Source organism: Crocodylus porosus, unplaced genomic scaffold, assembly GCF_001723895.1.
Source record: "Crocodylus porosus isolate Cpor-Errol unplaced genomic scaffold, CroPor_comp1, whole genome shotgun sequence".
NCBI classification, from domain to species: domain Eukaryota; kingdom Metazoa; phylum Chordata; order Crocodylia; family Crocodylidae; genus Crocodylus; species Crocodylus porosus.
The window spans coordinates 234135533-234158466 of NW_017728886.1; the positions used below are offsets into that span (position 1 = coordinate 234135533).

General features: G+C 42.0%; 1 protein-coding gene and 1 long non-coding RNA gene across 2 annotated transcripts in view; both read left to right on the forward strand.

Moving 5' to 3' along the window:
* Positions 1-22934, forward strand: part of VPS13B (vacuolar protein sorting 13 homolog B) — an 869608-nt gene that overhangs the window by 637537 nt on the left and 209137 nt on the right. The gene's annotated exons all lie outside the window — the stretch shown is intronic.
* LOC109320900 lies at positions 2929-21234 on the forward strand. The gene is made up of 4 exons (XR_002103868.1): positions 2929-3018; positions 13789-13796; positions 18401-18405; positions 21225-21234. It is a non-coding gene; the product is annotated as an uncharacterized LOC109320900 (long non-coding RNA).

The following is a 22934-nucleotide window of genomic DNA, read 5'->3' on the forward strand; positions in this document are numbered from 1 at the left end:
ACACTAATCACTGGGAGGAAAACACATTTCTTTAAGTACTGTAGATATTGCACAAGTGTCTGATATGTTGAAAATAGAAATGTTGTTTCTTATATATCTTTAATGCACAACCTCAGATTCATCCATGCTGCTCAGTCCACATGTTAAATATTTTAAAGACTAAACATGGGATCTCCAAAGTGAGCACAAGGACTACTAGAAGACAGTGACACAGGTGCTCCAACATAATTTTAGTAACTTTGAAAATATGGAGCTAGCAAATTAAATCTTGCCTATGTGCACTGGTAGCCAAACTCTAGCCATACACCCATATGCTAACACAGTACTTATAGCTGATTTTATTTATTTTTTTATTCTAGACCATAGGAAGGGTCTATTTGAGCTCCCTCTCCTGTGAGCAGGTCTTTGAATGTTAAGTGCAAAAGTTCAAGGAAGAAATGATGGCATAAATGATGGAATCATGACTAATTGATTCAAAAGAGCTTCTGCCAACCTTATCAGCTATCAGAGTAGAACCCATTTGTAAGGAAATTTAATGACACTTGGTCTACATTACAAAGTTTAGCCAGCATAGCTACATTTTGTAGGGGTGTGAAGTGATCACACACATTAGCTGGCCTAGTTTTGTTGGTACTCGCCGAATGCAGATGCAGCAAGGCTAAAAGAAGAAATTTCCTGCCAGTTTAGCTTCTGATAATCTGAGGAAAAGAGGGTGTTAGAGAAGCTTGTAAGTCTGAGTTCCCCTAGGGAGCTATGACAGCAAAGCTGCAGCAGCAGCAACCCTTTAACAGAAAAAAATCGGAGTTTAGACATGAAGACTGTCTTTTACATGAGACTTTTTGAAGTGTGCTACAATTTAAGTGGTTTGAAGTGGTATGACAGGCTATGTAGATACTATGCTATGGAGGCATTGTGTTGAAGTAAAAATCCCCCCCCCCCTTAGATATTTTAGGCTTTCCTTTCTATAAAGGCCCTATCATTTTGTTTGTTTAACTTGCTTATTGTAGTGGACAGTCCTTGTGAGTGGATTAGTTAAATGGCTAGGAAATTAAAACTACAAGTTTGTTTGCAAACTGTCCTGATCAGAGGCTGTTTTCACATTGATATACATAAATGTTTGGCTGAGAGATTCTCTGAGATGAATAACTTTCTCTTGAGGTTGTTACTTGTTATGGACAGAGACGTGGGGCTTTTGTGTTCCTTCCACAAGCTTTCAGGCTGGTATAACTGTCCAAATCTGGGTAGGAAAACACTGTGCTGATGATTTGGGGGAATAAAAATGCAAATATGTCTCCAAAGTTAGAGTTCATCCTTGTATTTAGCAAGCAGTTACCCATTAATGTGTCTTGTGTATCAAATAATCCTATTGTTTTGCATTAGTATGCATCTTGTCCATTTCACTGAGTTCTATATCAGAACTCCTGGTTTACAGCAGGGGTGATCAGCCTCTGGCCCACGGGTCACATCCAGCTTGTGGAGGAGTCATGTCATCCAGCCCACAAGAGTTCTCTACAGGTACAGAAATGTGGTGGTGGGGAAGTGGTGGCAGCATTGTGTCACTCCCCTGCTGCCAAATATCTCTTTGTGGGAAACCCTGTGAGCTGGATAACATTGTCCTGCCTGCTAGATCACTCCATGTAAGTAGATTTGGAAACACCAAGTCAGGTCAAGCCAGCACGTGGCCACATCTGGGCTCCTACAGTCAGGTGGGGCCAGTGTGCAGCTAGATCTGGGTGCACAGGGTTGGATAAGGCAAGCGCATGGCCAAATCTGAGTTCATGGGGTCAGGTGGGGCCAGCAGACAACTGGATCCAGGTGTGCAGGGTCAGGGCAGGCCAGCACATGGCTGGATCTGGGCATGTAGGATCATATGCTCATAGACAGATGCCGCAAGGGATCCAGTTTACAAACTGACCCCCTACCGCCACTCTGATTTACAGTGATTCAGCTATACATGCATAGTTTATTTTCATACCTTTAGAAGAGTTGTGCTTCCTCAGTAATCTGTGTTCAAATTAAATAAGCCCACCAGTAAATAGAGGAAATAATATTTTATGATAAGTGAATTACAGCTGCCTCTTCACAAAGGGCTGGCATTGTACACTGATGATTTATTTGTCTCAAGTGCAAGCATTTGTAAAGAATGAGAGGGCGGCCTGGTCCATGGGGTGAAGGGAATGTGAATCTGGGCAGCAGTGGGGGGCCTAGAAACCCTGTGTAGCACCCCATATGGTACAGCAGAGGAAGGGGAACCTACTATGCTCTGCAGTGGCAGCGAGCACTTGGCACAGGCTAGGGACAGACATTACACCAGTTTAAGTGATCAGAAACTGGTTTAAACCTATAACAGAAGAGATGTTCAGGGTATGTAAATCAGTCTGAAAATGGCTGAAGCTGGTTTGAGATAAACCTTGTTGAATGTAGCATCAGTCTTAACTGATTTGGCTCAAACCGGTTTATGCAATGTCTGTCCCAGACTCCTGGCTGGTGTAAGATAAACCAGACTCTCCCAGCATGCTCTGTGGGCTGGGCGGGCTCTCTGCCCCACAGCAGGGCTGGCCCCTCCCCCTGCTTCATGGCTGGAGCTCCAAAGACTGTGGGCTTCTCCCCGGTCACCACTGCCTGCTAAGCAGGAATTCCCCCCTCCCCTCTGCCTTGCTGTGGAGGTGTTGGTGTATTCGTTAGCATGCTGGCTACAGTCAGGGTTTATTACCCCTAACTAAACCCCTGAATAAACAAGGTTTATTACCCCTAACTAACACTAAATAAATTCCCTGCTGGGCTACTCAGAGTGTCCTGCGGGGGCCTGGCCACAGCCCACCTCAGCTCAGTGCTGTGGAAGGGGCTCCTGCTCTAGCGCTCTCCAGCTTTTAGCCTGAGCCACTGCAGGCATGTGCCTGCATTTCTGGTATGTCTGTCTGGTTACAAAACTGACTCAGCCTAGCCAGGTTAGACTAACCTACAAAGATTAAATCAATTCAGGCTCAGGCTTTTTGAATGGGTGTCCCTAGCCACAGTGTGCAGAGGACAAGGGTGCTGACATATTAGAGTGCAAAGGGGAGGTGGAGAGATCACAGAACAGTGCTGGGAAACATGGTGCAGCATGCTGAGTGTGAGGCCTCTGACATGACATCGGGGGCATCTGCCACATGGTGCAGTAGGTGGCCTCCCACAATGTATGGCCCAGGGGGGCTTGCAGCCCCAGGCCACTCAGAAGTTGGGTAGCCCTGCTGTAAACAATAACATTTGTTTTCTCTTTCCTCATCTTTTTGTTGATGAATAGAAATGAATAGGAATATATAGGACCTTCATAGGACATGTTTTCAGCAAAGAATCTGTTAAACATTTCTTCATTTTGTTCTGGATATGTAGTGGCTACATGTTAATACAGTAATTAACTGTATATCAAATGTGTATGCTCTGTAATTATTTTGTGGTTACGCTTGACTTTTTTTCTTTGATGAAAGTATGTTTGTGTCCCTTCTTATCAAGATTAATATATCACATAAATTATTATTTAGTTATATTTGTATAGTTATTTTCATTAAAAATCACAGTGCTTGAAAAAGTGATTACAAGCTACCCATGTAGCATATCTGAGATTGATTGTACCTTTTAATAAAATGCAGCCACATCTGGAGTGACTGGGGGAAATATTGTTAACTGAAGTTCAGGGTAGCTTGTTTCTCCTAGTGGAGACTGCTGTTTTAATGCTACTTCTCAGCACAGGCCCTTTGATGGAAAATAAGACTGAAAGATTCATTCTCCCTTTTGAAAAGTTGTGGGAACAAAGTTTCAAATCCGTTGTCATGTTCAGTAAGTTCATATACAGACTAATAGATAGATCTAGTTATATACAAACTAGATTTTTTTTAACACTGTTTGACTATTAGATAAGCCAACAGTTAAAGTAACAGAATAGGATGCTTTAAAACATCTTTTTAGAGTATATCTTTCAAACTTCTGATTTTATAGATTTTTTTTCTGACAAAATGTCCAAGATGGCAGTTTCCTGTTAGAATGTGCATTAACTATATTTGTTAAAGGAAAGTTTCAGAATATCTTCTGTATTATGCTGGCAGGGACAGATACGGAAGGGGGTGCAATGGTGCATTCATACCTTTCTTTGTCTGTACTGCATGTGAACTCTTGGCACAGGATCTGGCCCTGCTTTTGTGTAGTCAGGAGCCTAGGGCAGAGGCTGGTAATGTTTTTGTGCCGAGTGCCAAAAATACTTGCAACCTTGATTTATAAAATGTTGGTGTGCCAGGGGTAGATAGCAGGTGAGCCATGAAGGGCCCAATCCTTGTTGTGTCAGTGCAGCCCTGGCCCCTTCTCTGAGGCATGCATGCCAAGCAAAATGCCTTTGTGTGCCACTCTGGCATGTATGCCATGGGTTGCCTTATCCTGGCCTACCAGGTGAGCTACTGCCCACTCATCCCACTGCTGCTGAATTCACTGGGGAGGAGAAGGCGAACAGCAGCAGCATTCACCCTCTGGGCCCTGGAGCCACACAAATTCAGGAGCTCTGGCCAGACCCCACCTCAATCAGCTGGTTCAGAGGTTACTTCTCACATGGAACTCTGGCAAGAGCCTATGCTGACAAGGCAAGGAGCTCAGCGCTCACTGTGTACAAGTGGCACAGCCAAAGACAGGGAGGGACACACCCCTTTTGCCCCATTCCTGGATCAGAAGTCCAATTTATTTTCTACAGTTTAGCACATGCAGGGTATAGTGATGTTAAAGATCAGGATGACATTTCAACATAACAGTAATAAGGAGAGACATTTTTTAAATAATCTGTATTGATGCAAATGTTATCTAAACATTATTTCCAAAATGTGTTGGATACACGTAATATTTCATGGATATGATCTGTTTGAAATACTGTAAACAAAGAATAATCTAATCCATAAGTGGCAATGAGGTATTTAAAGAGGTATTAAGTTGGCTTTGAGGGATTGGTGTTAGTACTAGATTTATTCATTTCCTTTTCCAATAATTTATATAGGGCCAAAAACTGTGGTTATATTAGATTTACAATTATCATAATTTGGGAGGTATTGCACACATCAGTGAAGGGAGAGAAATAACCACAACAGGTTAAACATTAATGTGAACGGAAAAAGATTCGGTTTGGGAAAATGTACATCTGCAGGAAATAATATAAAACCCAGTGATCAGTGGGAGTGAGATAACTGTATAGCATTAATGTTGAAAGGCACAGGGTGATAGTGGAAAGTAAATTAGATATGAGCTTGTGATATAATATGGCTCCAAAAACTGGCTAATGTAATTCTGAGTTGCATATGAAAGGACATATCAAAATATAGAGTGATAATAAGTCTTCCTCTTTGCTAAATCTTTGTGAGTCCTCTCTTGAATGTTACGTTCATTTTTTAGCAGAAACCAGAATGATATTGGCAATTTTGAGGAAGAAAAGGGAAACAAAAATGAAGTGACTGGGTGAATTATTTAATGTTATCTCAGCAGCTATAAGTGTAACAAATAGAAGTAAAAAGGGGTATTAAACAGATGAAGGAAGAAGAAGAAATTGCAGGTGTTATAGTAAAAGTATAAAGAAAAAGTGTGCAAAAATGTCTTCAAATTGGTGAAAGAATCATCTTTGCCATCATTTAAAATGTATTTGAACAAAATAATAGAAAATATAGTGTTAGAAGTAGAAGCAGCGCTAGCCAGATTAGTAAAGCGACCAAAACGCTGGCTTGCATCCATAGATGCTTCTCGAGCAAATCCCGGGACGTCATTCTCCCCTTATACTCGGCCTTGGTGAGGCTGCAGCTGGAGTACTGCATCCAGTTTTGGGCTCCACAATTCAAAAAGGATGTGGAGAAGCTTGAGAGAGTCCAGAGGAGAGCCACATGCGTGATCAGAGGTCAGGAAAACAGATCTTACGATGACAGGTTGAGAGCCATGGGGCTCTTTAGCCTGGAAAAGCGTAGGCTCAGGGGTGATCTGATGGTCACCTATAAGTTTATCGGGGTGACCACCAGGATCTGGGGGAACGTTTGTTCACCAGAGCGCCCCAAGGGATGACGAGGTCGAACGGTCACAAACTCCTGCAAGACCGTTTCAGGCTGGACATGAGGAAGAATTTCTTTACTGTCCGAGCCCCCAAGGTCTGGAACAGTCTGCCAGCAGAGGTGGTTCAAGCACCTACATTGAACACCTTCAAGAGTAAATTGGATGCTTATCTTGCTGGGATCCTATGACCCCAGCTGCTTTCCTGCCCTTTGGGCAGGGGGCTGGACTCGATGATCTCTCGAGGTCCCTTCCAGCCCTAATGTCTATGAAATATATCTGTCTCAAAGTATCGATGATAAATAATAGATCTGTAGATTCACAGTTTGAAAGGCCATGAGAGAGCCTTATAAACATCAGGTTTGAGCTCCTGTATAACACAGACAATAGGACTTCTGTGAATTAATTCATTTTTGAATCTAAGTATCTCTATTTTAGAAAAATATCCAACCTTGACTTAACAATTTCCAGTGCTGGAAAATCTGGTACAGCTACTGGAAAGTTGTTCTCATGGTTAACTACCTTCATGTTAAACATGCATCTCACTACTTGTTCAGTCCTGTCAAGCTTCAGTGCCTGGCCATTTGATAAACATAATATGCCCAAGGTATCAGAGATCAGAACTGTAGTTATTGCTGTTTATCTTATCACTTATGACACCTGGCTATACTTTGAATGGCCAATTATTTTGTATTTTAAAATGGAAAGAACAAAGAGAAAAGACATTTTTCAAATATACAGAAGGAGAACGTTTGAAGCAAAGACTGTTTTGAGTACTGAAGAAAATTAGCTGTTTCTCAAATACCTGACAGTTTTTATCTAGAGAATTGTTGAGCAACATACCTTTTCATTAATTTTAAGTGAAAATCTTGAAATGAATGGGAGTTAAAATTACTTGGTGGCATTAAAGAATTGTCCCATTTTAAGTACGTCCTGGTTCCATGTATCACTTTTTATCTGCATAATTTTCAGCAGTTATCAAATAGTAATCTACATCAGTTTTAAGATGTGATTTCCGAATCCACTGTATTTGATTTATATGTTAAAGCACTAAAGGTTAGTATAGATACTGAAACAAAAAAGTAATGAATTCATGTTTAATTTTTTTTTTACGTATTTTAATGTACTGTAGAAATTGTTCTGTCAGGTCTGCCATGTTGTGGTTTTAATTATTCTAAGCCTTTGCTTTATGCTCTCTTTTTCTAAAACTATCTTTGATGTACAGCAGAACTATTGCGTAGGCTTCTTCATAAAATGTATTGTATTATCACAAAGAAAATTGCTTTGATCTGCTTGGCAGTTTTGAAGTTTGGACACATGTTGTTTGATAAATTATCTGCAGGGCAGGGAGTTTTGCTGCCTTTTCCTAATTATTCACTTTAAAAAAACTTAATATGTGCCAAAAATCTGCAAGAGGTAGCTATAATAACTGCACGTGGAGATCAGGAATAGGAGAAACAGAAAAAGAAACAGAATTAATAGACCAGTTAGTGTACAGGCAGTCGTCATCTTACAACGTTTCGAGTTACAAAGTTTCCCACTTGCATTTCTAAATTGACACCCCACTTCAACTTCCTGACATCAGTTTCGACTTTACAATGCTTGATCTGACGCAGCACCACACCAGTGAACAAGCTGCCCATCTCCCTGAAGAACATCTGTTCAAACTTCCTTGGACGCTTTCTTTAAGAAAGCAGACAAGACTCCAGCAAAACCTGCAGCCAAGAACCCTTCAAAAAATCCAGCCAAGAGTCCTTTAAAAAGTCCAGCAAAGTCACCTCAAAGAAGTCCTTCCAAATCAATACGATTGCTGTGTACAATATAAATACATTAATGTAGCTCCATTAGTCATCTGTATTTGACTGAGTACAAAATTCTGGTTTATTTTTGGTGAGCATAGGTATCAGGCCTTGGTTCAGGAACCAATCTCCCATTTATAACATGGTTTCCTATGGGAAAATCGGTTCTGAGTTGCAATATTTTGACTTAAGATGAGGTTTTCAGGAACCAATTATGTCATAAATCTGAGGGTTGCCTGTATTTCAGTTATATATTAAGGAAGCTAACGGGACAGATACTATTAGAGGAGTTTTACTTCCTGTACTTTAAAAGATTTTTGAAATTGTTACCATGGAGTTCTGTAAACTGTAAATGGCATACATTAGTGTTGTTTATCTGTGATAGAATAGGTTGAGTATAGAAGAGCAAGTTTCTTAGGCTTGCAAATCAAGTTCCCAGAATCTTTAATCTTACCATTTAGGCTAGGTACTGACATGTGGGAGGTTAAATTAGGTTCAGAATGGCCGCCCCTTTGAACTTAGATTATCCCGATGCCGACCTTACACTTTCAGACCTGGTCTCAGTGACAACCAATCAGTCTAAATCTGTAACAGAACAGAAGTTCTACGCGCATAAACGGATTTAAAAATCGCAGAACCCAGTTTAAGCTAAACCTAGATCTATGTAGTGTCATTTGGTTTAGGTCAAACCATGCATGGGACTTCTGTTCACTTCCCCTGTGCAACCCCAGGGCTGGGAAAACCCAGCTGCTGGCCCCAGCCTTGGGGCTGCTCTTTTCATTCCCCACTTCCCCTGCAACTGGTCTATTTTTTGCCCCTCAGCTCTGTGGCCCCACCCAGCCAGTGCTCTCAACCCCCATCCCACGTGCCTGTCCAGATGCAGCTGCTTTTTTCAGTGTTTGCAGTTTCCAGAGCTGAACAAGTAAGTCCCAGTGGGGAGGAGGGGAGGGAGTGATGTGGGTGTAGGTTCACTGTGGGAGGACTCCCCCATCCAGCCCACAGATTATGCCTCACCACCACCCCACCCATGGATCATGCCTGCCCACCCACACCACACGTGGGTCATGCCTGCTCCCCCATCCCCTAGCAGACCCCAATCCCCTCCAGCCTGCTGGACTTTCGATTAAGACTTGGACTTGATGATCAGTTGAGGTCCCTTCCAATCCTAGCATCTATGAATCTATGAATTCTCCCCAGCTAGGCCCCCCTAACACCATCCTGACTTGCCTGATATTGGGCAGCCATTTTTAATCAACTTAACCTCCCCCTAATGCCCCTGAATGTCTGTACATAGCCTTAAAGGCTGTATCCAAAGGAAAGATTGATTTGTTACCATGATGATGAGAGAACCTCAGGTAAAAATAAATGAAGAATAAACTTGGAGAGTTTAAATGCTAAGATTTGTTAAAATATATGGCAGGGCTGTCTAGCTGGCACCCATGTGCCACACCTGGCCTCCCAGGGGTTAACCTGTAGCCCTCAGCTTCCCAGTCTGAGTGCTACCTCTCCCATTGCTTTCCTGCTGCAGCTGGAGTCTCTGGGCCCCTGCTCCTGCCGATAGGGGTGGGGAAGTGCAGTGTGGCCCACAGAACTGGAGGAGCCTGTGGCTGATGGGGGGTTGCGGGACCCAGGGGATCACATGGTGTAGCATGGGGATACAGCATGGTGGAGCAAGTAACACCCATAGTGCAGGGAGTGGATGGTCACACAGCATGGCAAGCAGTCTGTGTGGCATGCAGTCCAGGGAGCATGTAGCCCACAGCCACTCAGAGTTTGGACAGCCTTGGTGTAGTAGAATTATCCACTAAAGAAAGTTGAATATTAATCGCCTGTGGGAAGATTTTCTTAAATGCAAAAATTACCTCAGGAGTCTTTTTGCAAGTCATTGTGCTCGTAAATCACTTAGATGCTTCTTAAAAATATAACCAAGATCACTATAAAGTGTGCTGTATACTAAACAACAGATTAGTATTGGTCAAACTGGAAGAAGAGCCCACTCTTTTTAAAACATTAATCCCTTCACTGACTAATGACCTTTTTGTTATGCTTACTCCAAAGTCATAATTTATATGGATATTGAGCGTATACACACTTTGTGTTCATATAGGGTTTTCCCCTCAAGAAATCTGAAATTGCGTTAGAAATATTTAGTTTCTCTTATCATCTCTATGGTGTAAATGTATGATGTTTCCTCCACTGTGCAGTCAAGCTAACCGAGACTAAGGGAAATTAAATTACTTCAATTTTAAGAACATTTTATTGGTAGAGCTGAAAATTAAACTGGACTCCTGACTCCCAGTCATTTTATTCTTCTATTCATACTTAAAAGCAGAAACTGTCAACAGACTGTTTTCACCATAAAATATAATTTTGCTTGTTGCCATATGCTTGTATTGCCATATTAAGTGCAATACACAGTAGTATGGTGTAGATTAATTTTAGGAGGAACCTCAGGGCTAGAGACAGACATTACACAAACTGGTTTAAGTAATCAGAAACTGGTTTAAACCTGTAACAGAACAGATGTACAGTGCACATAGAATCACAGAAAATGAGGGTTGGAAGGGACCTCAGGAGGTCATCTAGTCCAATCCTTTGCTCAAAGCAGGACCATCTCCAACTGAATCATCCCAGCCAAGGCTTTGTCTATCTGGGTCTTAAAAAATTCCGAGGATGGAGAGTCCACAACCTCTCTCAGTAACCTGTTTCAGTGCTTTACTACCCCCCTAGTGAGGTTTTTCCTAATATCTAATCTAAACTTCCCTTGCTGCAACTTGAGACCATTGTTCCTTGTTCCGTCATTTGCCACCACTGAGAATAGTCCAGCTCCATCCTCTTTGGAACCACCCTTCAGGTAGTTGAAGACTGCTATTCAATCCCCTCTCAGTCTTCTCTTCTCTAGTTTAAATAAGTCCAGTTCCCACATAAACCAGTTTGAAAATGGCTGAAACCGGTTTGAGATAAACCTGGTTGAATGTAGTATCAGAATTAAATGATTTGGTTGAAGCCGGTTTGTGTAATGTATGTTCCAGACCCCTTGCTGGTTTAAGATAAACCAGACTCTCCCAGCATGCTCTCTGGGCTGGGCAGGGCTCTCTGCTCGAGAGCTGGGTTGGCCCCTCCCCTCTTCTCCCTGGTGCAGCTCCAGCAGAGACTTGCAGGCACAGAGCATCTGCCTGGCTTCTCCCTGCTGAGCAGGGATTATTCCCCCCTCCCCTCTGCCTTACACAGGCACCTCAGCATTAGCTAGCAGACCACATGCTGGCTATGGTCTGCGCTCTGGGAGACTACAAAAGCAGACAGGCTTTCTGGAGCTAATCAGTAGGTACCTTAATGTCCTTCCTTGGAAGAGCTGTTTAAAAAGATCTCCATTAGTTAATGGAGAGGGGCTTTGTTTTCTTAATGGGTTGATAAACACTGAGTTAGGGGTGCTAGACATTCCCTGCTGGGGCTGCTCAGGAGAGGGGGAACATCAGATTGTCCTGCTGGGGCCTGGCCATCCCCATCCCCTCCTCAGCTCAGTTCTGTGGAGGGAAGGGAGGGCTGCTCTAGTACCCCCCAGCTTCTAGCCTGAACCACTCCAAGCAGGTGCCTGGATTTTCAATCCAGAGGGGATGTCTGTGCAAGTACAAAACGCTTCAGCCTAGCCTGGTTAGACTACCCTGCAAAGATTGAATCAGTTCAGGCTCAGGCTTTTTGAATGTCTGTCCCTAGCCCAGAAGACATTAACTTATACACTTCCAAACTGCAGTGCCTCTCCAGCTTTCACCTTCCTCTGGGACTGGAAGTGGTAAATCAGGTTGGTGCAAGGCCTGTCTGAAATCATCGAAAGCTAACCACTTAAAAACTCTTTAGGCTTTGGCCCAGAGTCCCTGCTGTTCCCTGTCCCTTCCAGACTCACCTTCTTCTGAAGGGCCTATTTATTTATTCCTGTGTGTATGAAAAGTTCTGGCTAGCCCATCAGTCTATGTACGTAGTTTACTCAGGGGTGATTCTTCCTTGACAAAGGGGTTGGACACAATAACCCCCTGAGATCTTCTATTCCTTCATTTCTATGATTCTAAAATTCTGTTAAAAATAGTGAGGAAAAATATTTGAAAAGATTTAGAGTAAAATTAACATTTATTTCAGTCCCTCACACTGTTTTCTTTTCTGCACAGTCTTTTTAATGATATCAGTGAATGCGGCAGTTAACAATAAGTAGTTGCAAATGCTGAAATATTTGAATACAGCTGAAGCAGAGACCAAAAAAATCTCTTCCGCTTTGGATCTCCCTCACATCTCTTTATTCCTTTGGCATTCAGTTATTTCTCCAATCCAAGCCTGAATAATCAAGAAAAGCCAGGAACTAAAACATCCAGAGTTTTTGGCTTTATTTGCAGTGAGTAAATCTTTACATATCTTGTATTAGTAAGAATAGAAACACATTGTACATTAAGTCCTGGACAAGTCTGACATTTTAGAAATCCCTGTTCTTATGAGGAACACTTAAAAATCCTTTTGTTTAATTCCAAAAGAAAAGAATTATATTCACTGATTAAGATTAATAAAGGTTTACAATGACATCTGCAAAGGCACGTGACTTTGGATGTCATTACAGTGGTTGAGCCTAATCAAGTATGTTTTATTCAGTCATCTGGTGTTAGGGGAATGTGTAATACTTTTCTTTGCAGTAATAATTCTATTTGTGCCATTCCTGAATTAGTGTCTTGTTGTTGCTTAGTTGCAACAAAAAGTACATGAAGCATTTGATGGGAATGATGCACAAAAAATCTAATTGCAGTTTTCATGGCTCATATAATTTTCAAGTATCACTCTGTCTTGTATTTGGATAATTTTATATTTCCCCATACCTAATGGAGCCAGTGGTTTTCAATTTTAACTGCATTTTAAGTTTCATTGGTCAAGGAACCTGAGTTAATCACATATTTCACTGAAACGTCACTTAAACTTACATTGTAGTCAAGGTGGAGAACCAAAATAAATCAAATACGGTACTTATTGTTTAAAATAAACATAATTTTATTTCCCATTTGTATTGTGTTAAAAACCCATAAAACTTGTAACACAAGTTCCAGAGAATACTTCTTAAGAAGCCAGACAGCCAAAGTGTGAAATGGCAGATGCACATGTTGTGCAGATGTCATGTTGACTGCTTAGTATCCTTATGGAAAAGTTGTGTAATTGTAAGTATTTTTAGTATATTGAATTTTTGAAAAGTTGGCATATTCATTTACAAGCTGCTTTTGAAGCAGCTGTTTATTTTTTGTACTTTTGATTCTTGAAGTCTAAGATAATCAATGTTAGAGCCTGAGTAGTGTCAATTCCTATTTTTTTCACCAGTCAGATAAATTTAGGTGTGTCCTGTTATACTATTGCATGTTGGTATATACAAAAGGTAATGTGTAAAAGAACTGTTTTTGAGGGGTTGATTCACTTCTCTCATTATCCATTTGGTATTTACTGCAGTGGCTGGAAGCAAAGTAAACAATGTATGGTAACAGTAATATTCCCTCAGCAGTGGGTATTTATATGACAACCACTAAGGCACTTTTCAAAGTTTTTTGCCTCTTATAATTTGAATACTGCATGGGCCAAATCCTAAAATTCCTATTTGATCAGGCAAAAGCTCTTGAAACAGGGTTTCCACTAGGGTTGTGTGAAGCTTCAGTCACTGATTTGATTTGGTGGAGATTTGGCCCAATTCGGCAGCTGAATCTTCAAATCCAAATTGAATCAGGAGACCCATTAATCTCTCTGACTTGAATCGGAAGCCTCCGATTTGATTCGGAGAGATTTGTAGAGGTTTGATGATTCAGACATAGACACAGCTTTATGTTTTTTCTACATACCTCAGTGTACCAGGCAGCTCGTGAATGCTGATATGGTGGGGCAGATGGAGCATTCCATTAGAGTCCAGGGGGGTACCTAGTGTGCTCGACAGCAGATGCAGGAGTGGACCAGAAGCACTTCCAGATCCACTGCAGAGCACACGGGGGACCCCTCCCTCCGCCCTCCAGCTGGGGGCCTGGGGGAAGGCACCTGGGGTTCCTCCATGGCCAACCGCTGAAGTGGGGGGGACACAGGGGAGTCCCCCATGTGCTCAGTGGCAGAGTACCCACACTCTTGTGGGACACTCCATCTGCCCCACCATCTCAGCGTTCACAAGTCGTGTCTGGTACTTTGAGGTATGTAAAAAAAAAAAAAAAAAAACAACAACATATAAAGCTGTGTCTATGGCCAAATCACCGATTCTCCAAATCAGAATCAAATCTTCAGATTTGGATTCGACCAAATAGAATTGGGACAGTGATCCTTATCAACAAATCAAATCATTGTCCCCCAAATCGGGCCAGAACTGAATCAAATATGGCCCACTTTGCACACCCCTAGTTTCCACTAGGGCTGTGCAAAACATCTGTGTCTCATTTTGATTTCAGATTCGGCTGATTTGGAGGACATTGATTTGTTTTGGTGTTTCAGATCACTGCTTTGTTTCAATTCAGCTGAATCTGTTAAAGAATTTCTGTGCTGTTTCAGAGATTCAGATCGCCCACAGAGAGGCAGGCACAACCAGGTGCGTGCCATGGTTTCTCTGACTGTGCTTGCTTCTTCCTCGGTGGGAGGAGCCATGGGAGAAGCCCTCATGGCCATAGGGCTGTGCATAGGGTGGTGATTCCATTTGGAGGAGATTCAGCCAGATTCAGTGGCTGAATCTCTGAATCTGAATCGAATCGGGGACCAATTAAAAACTCTGAATCAATTCAAAAGCTCTACAAATCTTCAGAAAAGATTCGGAGAGTTTTGATGATTTGGACAGGCAGCCCCTACTCAGAGCTGGTAAGTACTAGTCACAAGCCCCCTGATCCCTTGCTGCCCCACCCAGCCCAGCTCCGGTCCTTTAAAAAAAACAAAACAAAACAAGAGAAGCCCTGAGAACAGGGGGGAATCAGGGGCCTCCTGGTAGAGCCCCCGCACAGTGTGGGGTGCAGTGGGGAACGCCTCCCACCCAGCAGCAGCTGCTGAGTCAGGGCTTTTTTTAACAAGTGCCTGGAGCTGGGCCGGGCGGGGCAGCCATTGCTGGGCTGGAGGGGTGGGGGGGAGTCTGGCTGATTTGGAGATTCAGCAGCAGCCGAATAGCCGAATCAGATTCGTCTGAATCGACTCAGGACAGTGATTCAAATCATCGAATGGAAACACTCTCCCCTGAATCAGCTGAATCCAAAGCTGAAGTGAATATTGGCCGCTTCACGCAGGACTACATGGCTGCCCTGCCTGGCCCCATCCCCCACTTAGCCCCAGCCTGGTGCTGGCATGTTAAAAAAAACAAACAAAAAAAATCCAGGCACTCATCAGCTATATAGCTTGTGCCTGGGGGCCTCTGGGTGCTCATGGCAGAGCCCCCCACATGCAGCTTGGAGCAGTGGGGATCACCCCCGCCTGGCACCTACGCAGGAGCAGCCCCATGGCGCAGGTGCAGCACAGCTCGGCAGGGTCCACAGTACCAAAATTTTGCACAGCCCTAGTTTCCACCATAGGGAAACAGGAGATATCCTTATGTATAGTTTGGAATACTACATCTTTGACTACTTGGGGGTTTAAATTACTAATTTGCAGTATCAATCTACAGTGATCGGGGAAGCAGGCATTTCTCACCACTAGTTAATAGTTGAGTTTATATATTGAATTTATTATTTAAATTATAGATATAACTTATGCTTCTAGCACAATATCACTTAGGATTTTTGCCAGTGGAGGAACAGGCTCCACACCACTTACAGAATGCTTGTGTCTGCCTCTTTGTTGGGGAGTGGCCAATGAAGGGAACAAACAAGGCAGGAGTTGCCCTGTATAGGGAGAACTCTCTGCTGGTCTTTTCCATCTGTTTTCTTTCCTCTTTACACTATTTCCATAACACAAAGTGGACTTAACATTAAAGCAGACAGAAGCTCTGCTCCAAAGGAACAGTAGTTTTATATACATCTGAGTGCCATGTCCAGAAAATGTAAGGCAAAATAAACACAGAGAAATAGAAAAAAAATTGTTTTGCTATAAAGCATGCTCAGTCTTTACCCTCTCCTCTAGTAATGTGGGGAATTTGCAAAACGGTGAATGTTACATATTTGTTTCTGTGTCAGCTCTTTGACTGACAATAGCTACAATACTGTGTTGAAAAAATATTTCCTGCATCTGCCCAAACTGTGCATTATTTAAAGTGTGAGCTGCAGAAACATAAGATTCACATTGTATATGCTGTAGTTTGAGGTGCCAGAACTAAGACTTAATTTAAATTATGAGAGAATATTTAAATTATGAGAAGAATTATTAGAGATGATTAGAAAGAATAGTAAGAAAGTGTATGAGCTTGAAATGAAGCTAATAAATTCAGGAATAACTAATATAGTTGTTCAAAAATGAAGTGATAAGATGGCATATTATAATTTCAAGGGATATTTATTTTCTAAGAAGCAGTTGGTCACATTTTGTGAGCATATCAGTTGTCTGATATTTCTGGGATGTGTTTTGGAGAGAGGGAAGGTGGGGGGTGTTCCTGGCAGGTTTTTTTTTTTTTTTTAACAAAATATATAAAAGTGTATATATGCACAGGAGATTTGTTACCAAAAACACTTTAAGCATGATGAGCAAAGGACCAGTTTCTGAGCCATATTTTTCTTAACATTTTCCCTCTGTAGAAACAAACGGAAGGAAATATGTGCCTTGAATTAAGGTTGTGAGACATTCACAAACAGTGTGAATTAACAGTGTCATTAGAGCATCTTTTTTATTTCATTTTCTCCAAAATTACCATTTTGAAATAGATTCTGAATAAAAGATTTGGCTAAACATTTTCTGCATGTACCTCTAGGGTTCACCCTGCAACTTTCTAATGTCCTAGGTGACATTCATGAATGGAAAAGTTTGAACATTTGTTCAGTGTTCTGTGCAATTTCATATTAATAAGATTGAAATATTTTATATATTCTTTAACCCTAATGAAACTAGCATGTTGGCACCTGACCAATAGAAAAGTATCCCCAAAGAGAACATTGTTTTCCTTAGAAAAACACCTAAAGAAATATGTTCTCAGAAATCTAAGAGACTAATAACTATTAGTGGAGACAAAGAGGATTTTCAAGAGCTTTTTTTTTCTTTTAAACCCTTTATCTTATTTTTTAATTATTTTATTTATTTTTCTAAGTGTTTGAGAATGGAGTCTCATGGGCCAGGGCAGCTTTAACCTGAGTGTTAAGTGCGAGTTTGGGTTCAATCCAGATTTTTTATTTTTTTAAGGTCTACATTACTTGATTATCTAAAACAGACCTTGCCTCTGTTGGATGGATTACATTTCTTTTGTCTACTACTAACCTCTGTGTAATACCCTTAAAAAGAGGAATATTTTAGCCAAACTTTTTATTAGATAGTCTGACTATCAACATTTTGTAGCTATTGTTTATCTTATCAATAGCTTAAATAACTTTTGTTGTTCCTCCTTCACGAATATAAGCATCATTTTGATAGAATCCAATGTTAAGTTACAAATGTCATTTTATTCAGTAAAAAAAAGTCTGAGAGTTTTTATATTGCACGTTGCAAAACAGCAAGGAGATGCACTGAAACTGCTGCATTATTTTCAAATTGTGAGGTGCTAACAAAATATTATATAGAATTTGGGGGACAATATTAAGGTTTCTGTCAAAAAAGGAAAATTGTGAAGCCAAGAAAATTAGCATTGTAAGTTTCCTCTCAGTTTTTTTGCCATATTTTGCAAATTAGACTGATTGCTGGAAAATATGTAGAACAAAAACAATAAACACAACATAGTAACTCAATATAATCAGCAACCTGTATATATTGTGGTGGTGATGGCCTTGTTCCTCTAATGAAGAGGCTAACACTGTGTGTTCCTGTGTTGTAGGATACAGTCTGATGGTTCTGTATTGTTTCATCTTTACTGATCTTCTAAGTTCAGTCACCTACCAGTTTTAAACAGAAGAGTGAGACTCTCTAGCAATATTACCTTCAAAGAACAATATTTACACTTAGTTTCTTCCCCCTGGAAAATATCTCCTGCCTGCTGATATAAAGAGCTAGATTATTTCCAGTAGTAATAAACATTTGCATGCCTACCATTTTTGTTAACGTAATCTGAGATAATACGTTTCCTTGTAGAAAGAAGTCTGATGAATAAATAATAGAATGGGAAGAAAGGAGCTATAATTCAGTTATCCCTTTTCCATATTATCTTGTTCAGTATGTTAGCGTCCCTTAGAAACCATGATTTGGTCATCTCTGCTCTGTAAAAGTTAAAACACATAATCAGTGGACAAGCGAACAGTTAGTTCTTGATAACAGGTATTTTCTTTCCAAGAAAAATTCTCATGTTGCTGTGACTTTCATGTGCAGAAACCATCTCAAGCTTTTCTGCATGTTTAGTGAATGATATTCATTTTATTTTACATCAAATCAGGGCTGGGCTTTGTTTTGGGTTTTTTTTAAGTCTCTTAAGTTGCTCAAATCTCATAGAAATGTAACTTTTTAGACGTTGCTTCTAGTTTTAGAGTGTGTTAGTGCCATTTACTGTATGTGGATGTCTTTAAAGAAAGAATTATACTGTTGATAATATTTTATGTTAGTGTGTATTTGTAATACCCTTTGTTTGTTCCTTCAGTGGCTCTGACTCCCTTCTGTACCAGAGCTTTGCTTAGTAAGGAAGGGTGCCATCAGGAAGTTGGTTACAGTGTCCAGTTTTCTGGCCAGGTTCTCATACCCTTAGCAAATCTTTTTCAGCTGGCAACATTAGGAGACATTTCTCTACCTGGAAGTAGCTGACATTGAAGTTACTCCTTCTGAGAAAGGTCTACCTTTTATCAAAATCCAAATGTGGAACTATGCCTGCTTTAGACAAGTTGAATGCTCTTTAGTTAATCTGTCTCTCATAGAGAGATCTGTCCAACAAGAATACCTGTACATTTATACAGAAATGATCAGCAGTAAATACTGCACAGGGTTGGATTTACATTGACATTCTTAAAAGTGAATCATCCAATAGACCTCTGATCATTCCAGTTTAGTCTTGTGCCAATATAGCAAATGTCTGAAAGAACTGCTTCGTTAAATATAAAAATAATTGAGGTCTTGCAGTCTTTTGTGAATGATAGATAATGGGTGGAATCAAGGCCCGTGCTGAAGTCAGTGACAAAGATCCCATTCGTTTCTATTCACTTCCATGTACCATCTCTTATGGTCTGTGTTATAGTTTTACTAAATGTACAATAGTTACCAGATTTTGTGTCTATTTTTTCAACCCATCTGTCAAGCTGGTTCAAAAACAGGTAACGCTTCATCATCTGAGAATTTACTTAGTAAAATGCTGAACACTGCAACTTGGACCAGAGGATTTGGCAGGAAAACTGTAAGCATTTCTTCAAAAACTGATTTGTCCATGACTAGTTATAAGACAATTCCATGCCCTTGAAAATATGTTTGTACATCATTTTTCCTTTTTCCCTATAGCACGTTTAAATTTAAGTGAGGGTAGCATTATACCTATGTAGTAATAGCAAAGAGATACAAGTCCTTTTAGAAGGAGTAAATCCTTGTTTATTTTACGAGAATTAAATGATGTTTTCCATTTCCTCTCAAATGAAATGCCATAAGCCCTAAGTGTGGTGGTGTCCAAAGGTCTTTTGCTTTATCAGTTGTGTGCTGTACAAGATATAATCATATGCTGTTTTTTAATTTTAATGTATACATATCTTTGCAAATAAGACTGCAGATATGGAACATTGCATGCTATATTCCAACTGCTTTTTATTCTTAAAATTTTAAAAATAACTAAAAATCAAAATATTGAAAAAATATATTTTAAAAAGGTTTTATCAAATCTCAGGTGACTTATGGGTCTTTGTAAACTTAGATATGTGGACAAAGTTTAGATATAGGGAAAAAATATTTCATATTGCTATACGGAACTTAAACTACAAAATGTGGAAAGAATATAAGGCGATTTAGGAGAGAAATTTATGACCATGCCTTTTTTCCAAATGGGATAAGGTAGTAGTTTACTGAAGGTGTATCCAGTATATGAACAAACCGGAGATTCACATATAGACAAGCCTAATGGGCCAAATTTATTCTGTGCATAACTGCATTCACTGCAGTTTTGTTATATCAGAGATGGATTTGATATATTGAAAATGTAATAATGCCTTGACATTGTATTGGCATTCTTTTATTACAGGATAGAATGAATTTAATATACTGTAGATAAAAAACATTGATGTCTATATTACATATAGACTCTTTCCATTTAGATAGAAATGCTGTTGCCCATATGATTTTCTCCAGGCAGTTGTCTTCAATTTGCTACCTTGTACTACAAGTTTAAACTACTGTTATTGGTTAAGGAAGAGAATATCCCTTTTATTTAAAAAAGGCTACTTCAGGTTTTCTTAATGATATCTTTCTAAACGGGGAAAAACCCCAATGTCTCCTTACACTGTAGAAAAAATTCCATTACTTGGAGACAGTTTTGAGATCTGCACAAAGGTTAGAAGGCATCTTTAAGTCCAGATTTTGCCCATAGGCTTAGCGTAAGCATAATGTCATGGGTACTATATTTCAGTCAAGCTGCTCTTGGCCCCTTTTAGCAGCTGTTCCAACAGCTGTTGGTAGTCAGGTCATAGAGCTGCACTAGACACTTTCTGTACCTTAGTCAGAGACGTCTAAGAAACCTTCTGCCAACTATCTTCCTTCATGTGATTCCTACAGCATGAAGCAATCCTTCACTTGCCACTAAAGATAGTCTTAAGTCTGCTTTTTATGACCAAGGCAAAGCAACCAGAAGCAAGGCTGAAGATACCTGCCTAAATTGTGCACATCACAAAGTCTATTTGCATTTGATCGCCCTACAGGTTCCTGGTTAGGAGGATGTAGGTAGTGGGGAATGAGTAGGAGTGATATTGGCAGATCCTGCAGTCACCGCTTCATACTAAGCAAGAGCATTGATATGTGAAGAGCTGTTTGCTCACATGAGGACCATCACTGTAATGTCTGGGAGCATAATATATGTTAATAAACATTAATCCTCACAGCATGCCTTGTGAAGTTAAGAGGCATTAGTATTTATCCTTACAGCCTGCCAAGTGACTGTTTCCAGCCCCTGGCTGCCCCTGCAGTGCTCTGGGGAAAGACCCTGATACCCCTGTCCGGCCAGTGCACGTAGCTTCCATCAGGCTGTTACTCATGCAGTTGTAGCCTGTAGCCAGGTGCTGCTCTGTGCCCCCAAGTGGTGGATTAAGATTCATTAGGGGCCCTGGGCAAACAGAAAATTGGAGGCTTCCCACCAGGTGAGGGCAGGTTCTGCACCTGCCAGGGGACTAGGGGACTGCAGCTGGGCCTGCCCAGCCTCCTCAGCACGTATCGGACAAGCCAGGGGGTATGAGCGCTACACAGGTAAAGGCAGTCCTGGCCCCAACTCGGCCCTTCCACCCAGTGGGTGTTGCACAACTAGACCTATGGTCCCCCAGCACTATGGGACAGGCCAGGAGTGGGGCCAGCTTGGAGGGCGATAGGCACAGGCTCCGTCCCCAGCTGCCCACCCACCCCTCTGTTGGCCTGAGCAGGGTGAGGCTTTCCCATCCTGTCCCAATGGTGCTAGTGCCAGCAGCTGCCTGCAGATGACAGTGAGCTGGGCTGCCCATGTGGCCTCTTGGCAGCGGATGGCCCTGGGCACCATCACCACCTGTAGGGAGTCCTGAGGCTGGGCCTGGATCTGGGCCTGGCTGGAGGGGAGAAGATGTGTACTGCTCACCCCAGATGCCCCTGGGCCCAGGCCCTGTGGGCTCATGTATTAGTCTGCCCCAGGCACCCCCCCCCCACCTGCACAGATGGCGCCTGCTCCTGATCTTACACTTGCTGCTCTGCGCAGCTTCAGGCAAGCAGCTTCAGTTGGGTGGCTCCCCCTCTGGCACACAGGACTCCGGCTCTAGGTCCTGGCCATCTTACACTGGGAAGGCGGCCAGGAGCTGAAGCCAGAGCCCCACACACCCACCTGGAGCAGCTCTGTGCAGGGAGGTGTACCAGGAGCAGGAAGAAAAGATGCTCCTGCAAGCAGAGCAGCACCCAGCTGGCTGCAACCACACTGGAAACAGCCCACCAGAAGCTACTCCTGTACCAGCCACACCATGCCACACTGTTTCAGGTGGGTGGGCAAGCAGCTTCAGCCAGGTGGCTCTTGCTCTAGTGCATGAGGCTCTGGCTTCATCTCCCAGCCACCTTCCTGGGAGCTGGAGCTGGAGCTCCGTGCACTGGGGGAGGAGTTCAGCTGAAGCTGCTCGCCTGCTCACCCAAAATAACAAGGTGTGGCAGGGGTAAGATCAGGAGCAAGAGCCACCACTGGAGGTGTGGGGAGCAGAGCAGCACCCAGCTGGGCTGTGGGCAGCAATGGGACTGTGGTGCGAGCTGACCCAGCATGAATGAGTAGGGCTCAGCTATATGTAGAGTGCCACAGGGGCAGTGTGGACCCCATCACCCAGGCAAGCTCTGCTACACATATTCCCCGCCACCCTCTCCCCTTAACCCACAGCAGGATCCTGGGTCCTAGTGCCCAGGCACCTCCTCCCCACCCCTCCCACACACAGACACATCTCTCACACCCCAGAGGGCAGAGGCATGTGATCCCAGCCTCATCTGCCCCTCTCACTCCTGAACACTACTGCCTGCTTGCCCATATCCCCATAGGGAGTCTTGGTGAGTTGTGGTGGGGGGAGGGTGCTGACCTGGCCTGTGACAGCTCATCATAATTCCCCACGTGGCCCTTGGGCCTAAATAATTGCCCACCCTGGTCTATAAGGCACAAATCTATCCTGCCTTCTGCTTGTACCGTACTTGCCAACAATTGTTTCCTTCACTCAGTTTGTTCAGTGAGCAAGGCATCTCTGTGATCTTTTTCAATACAGATTCCTGCTTTAATCAGTTTACTTAACAAAGTCTTTATAATTTATTTCATACATTGACTTGTCAGTAATTCAGGTGAAAGCAAATGAAATATTGTTGTTTCACGTATACATGAAGATTATTGCAAAATTTCTG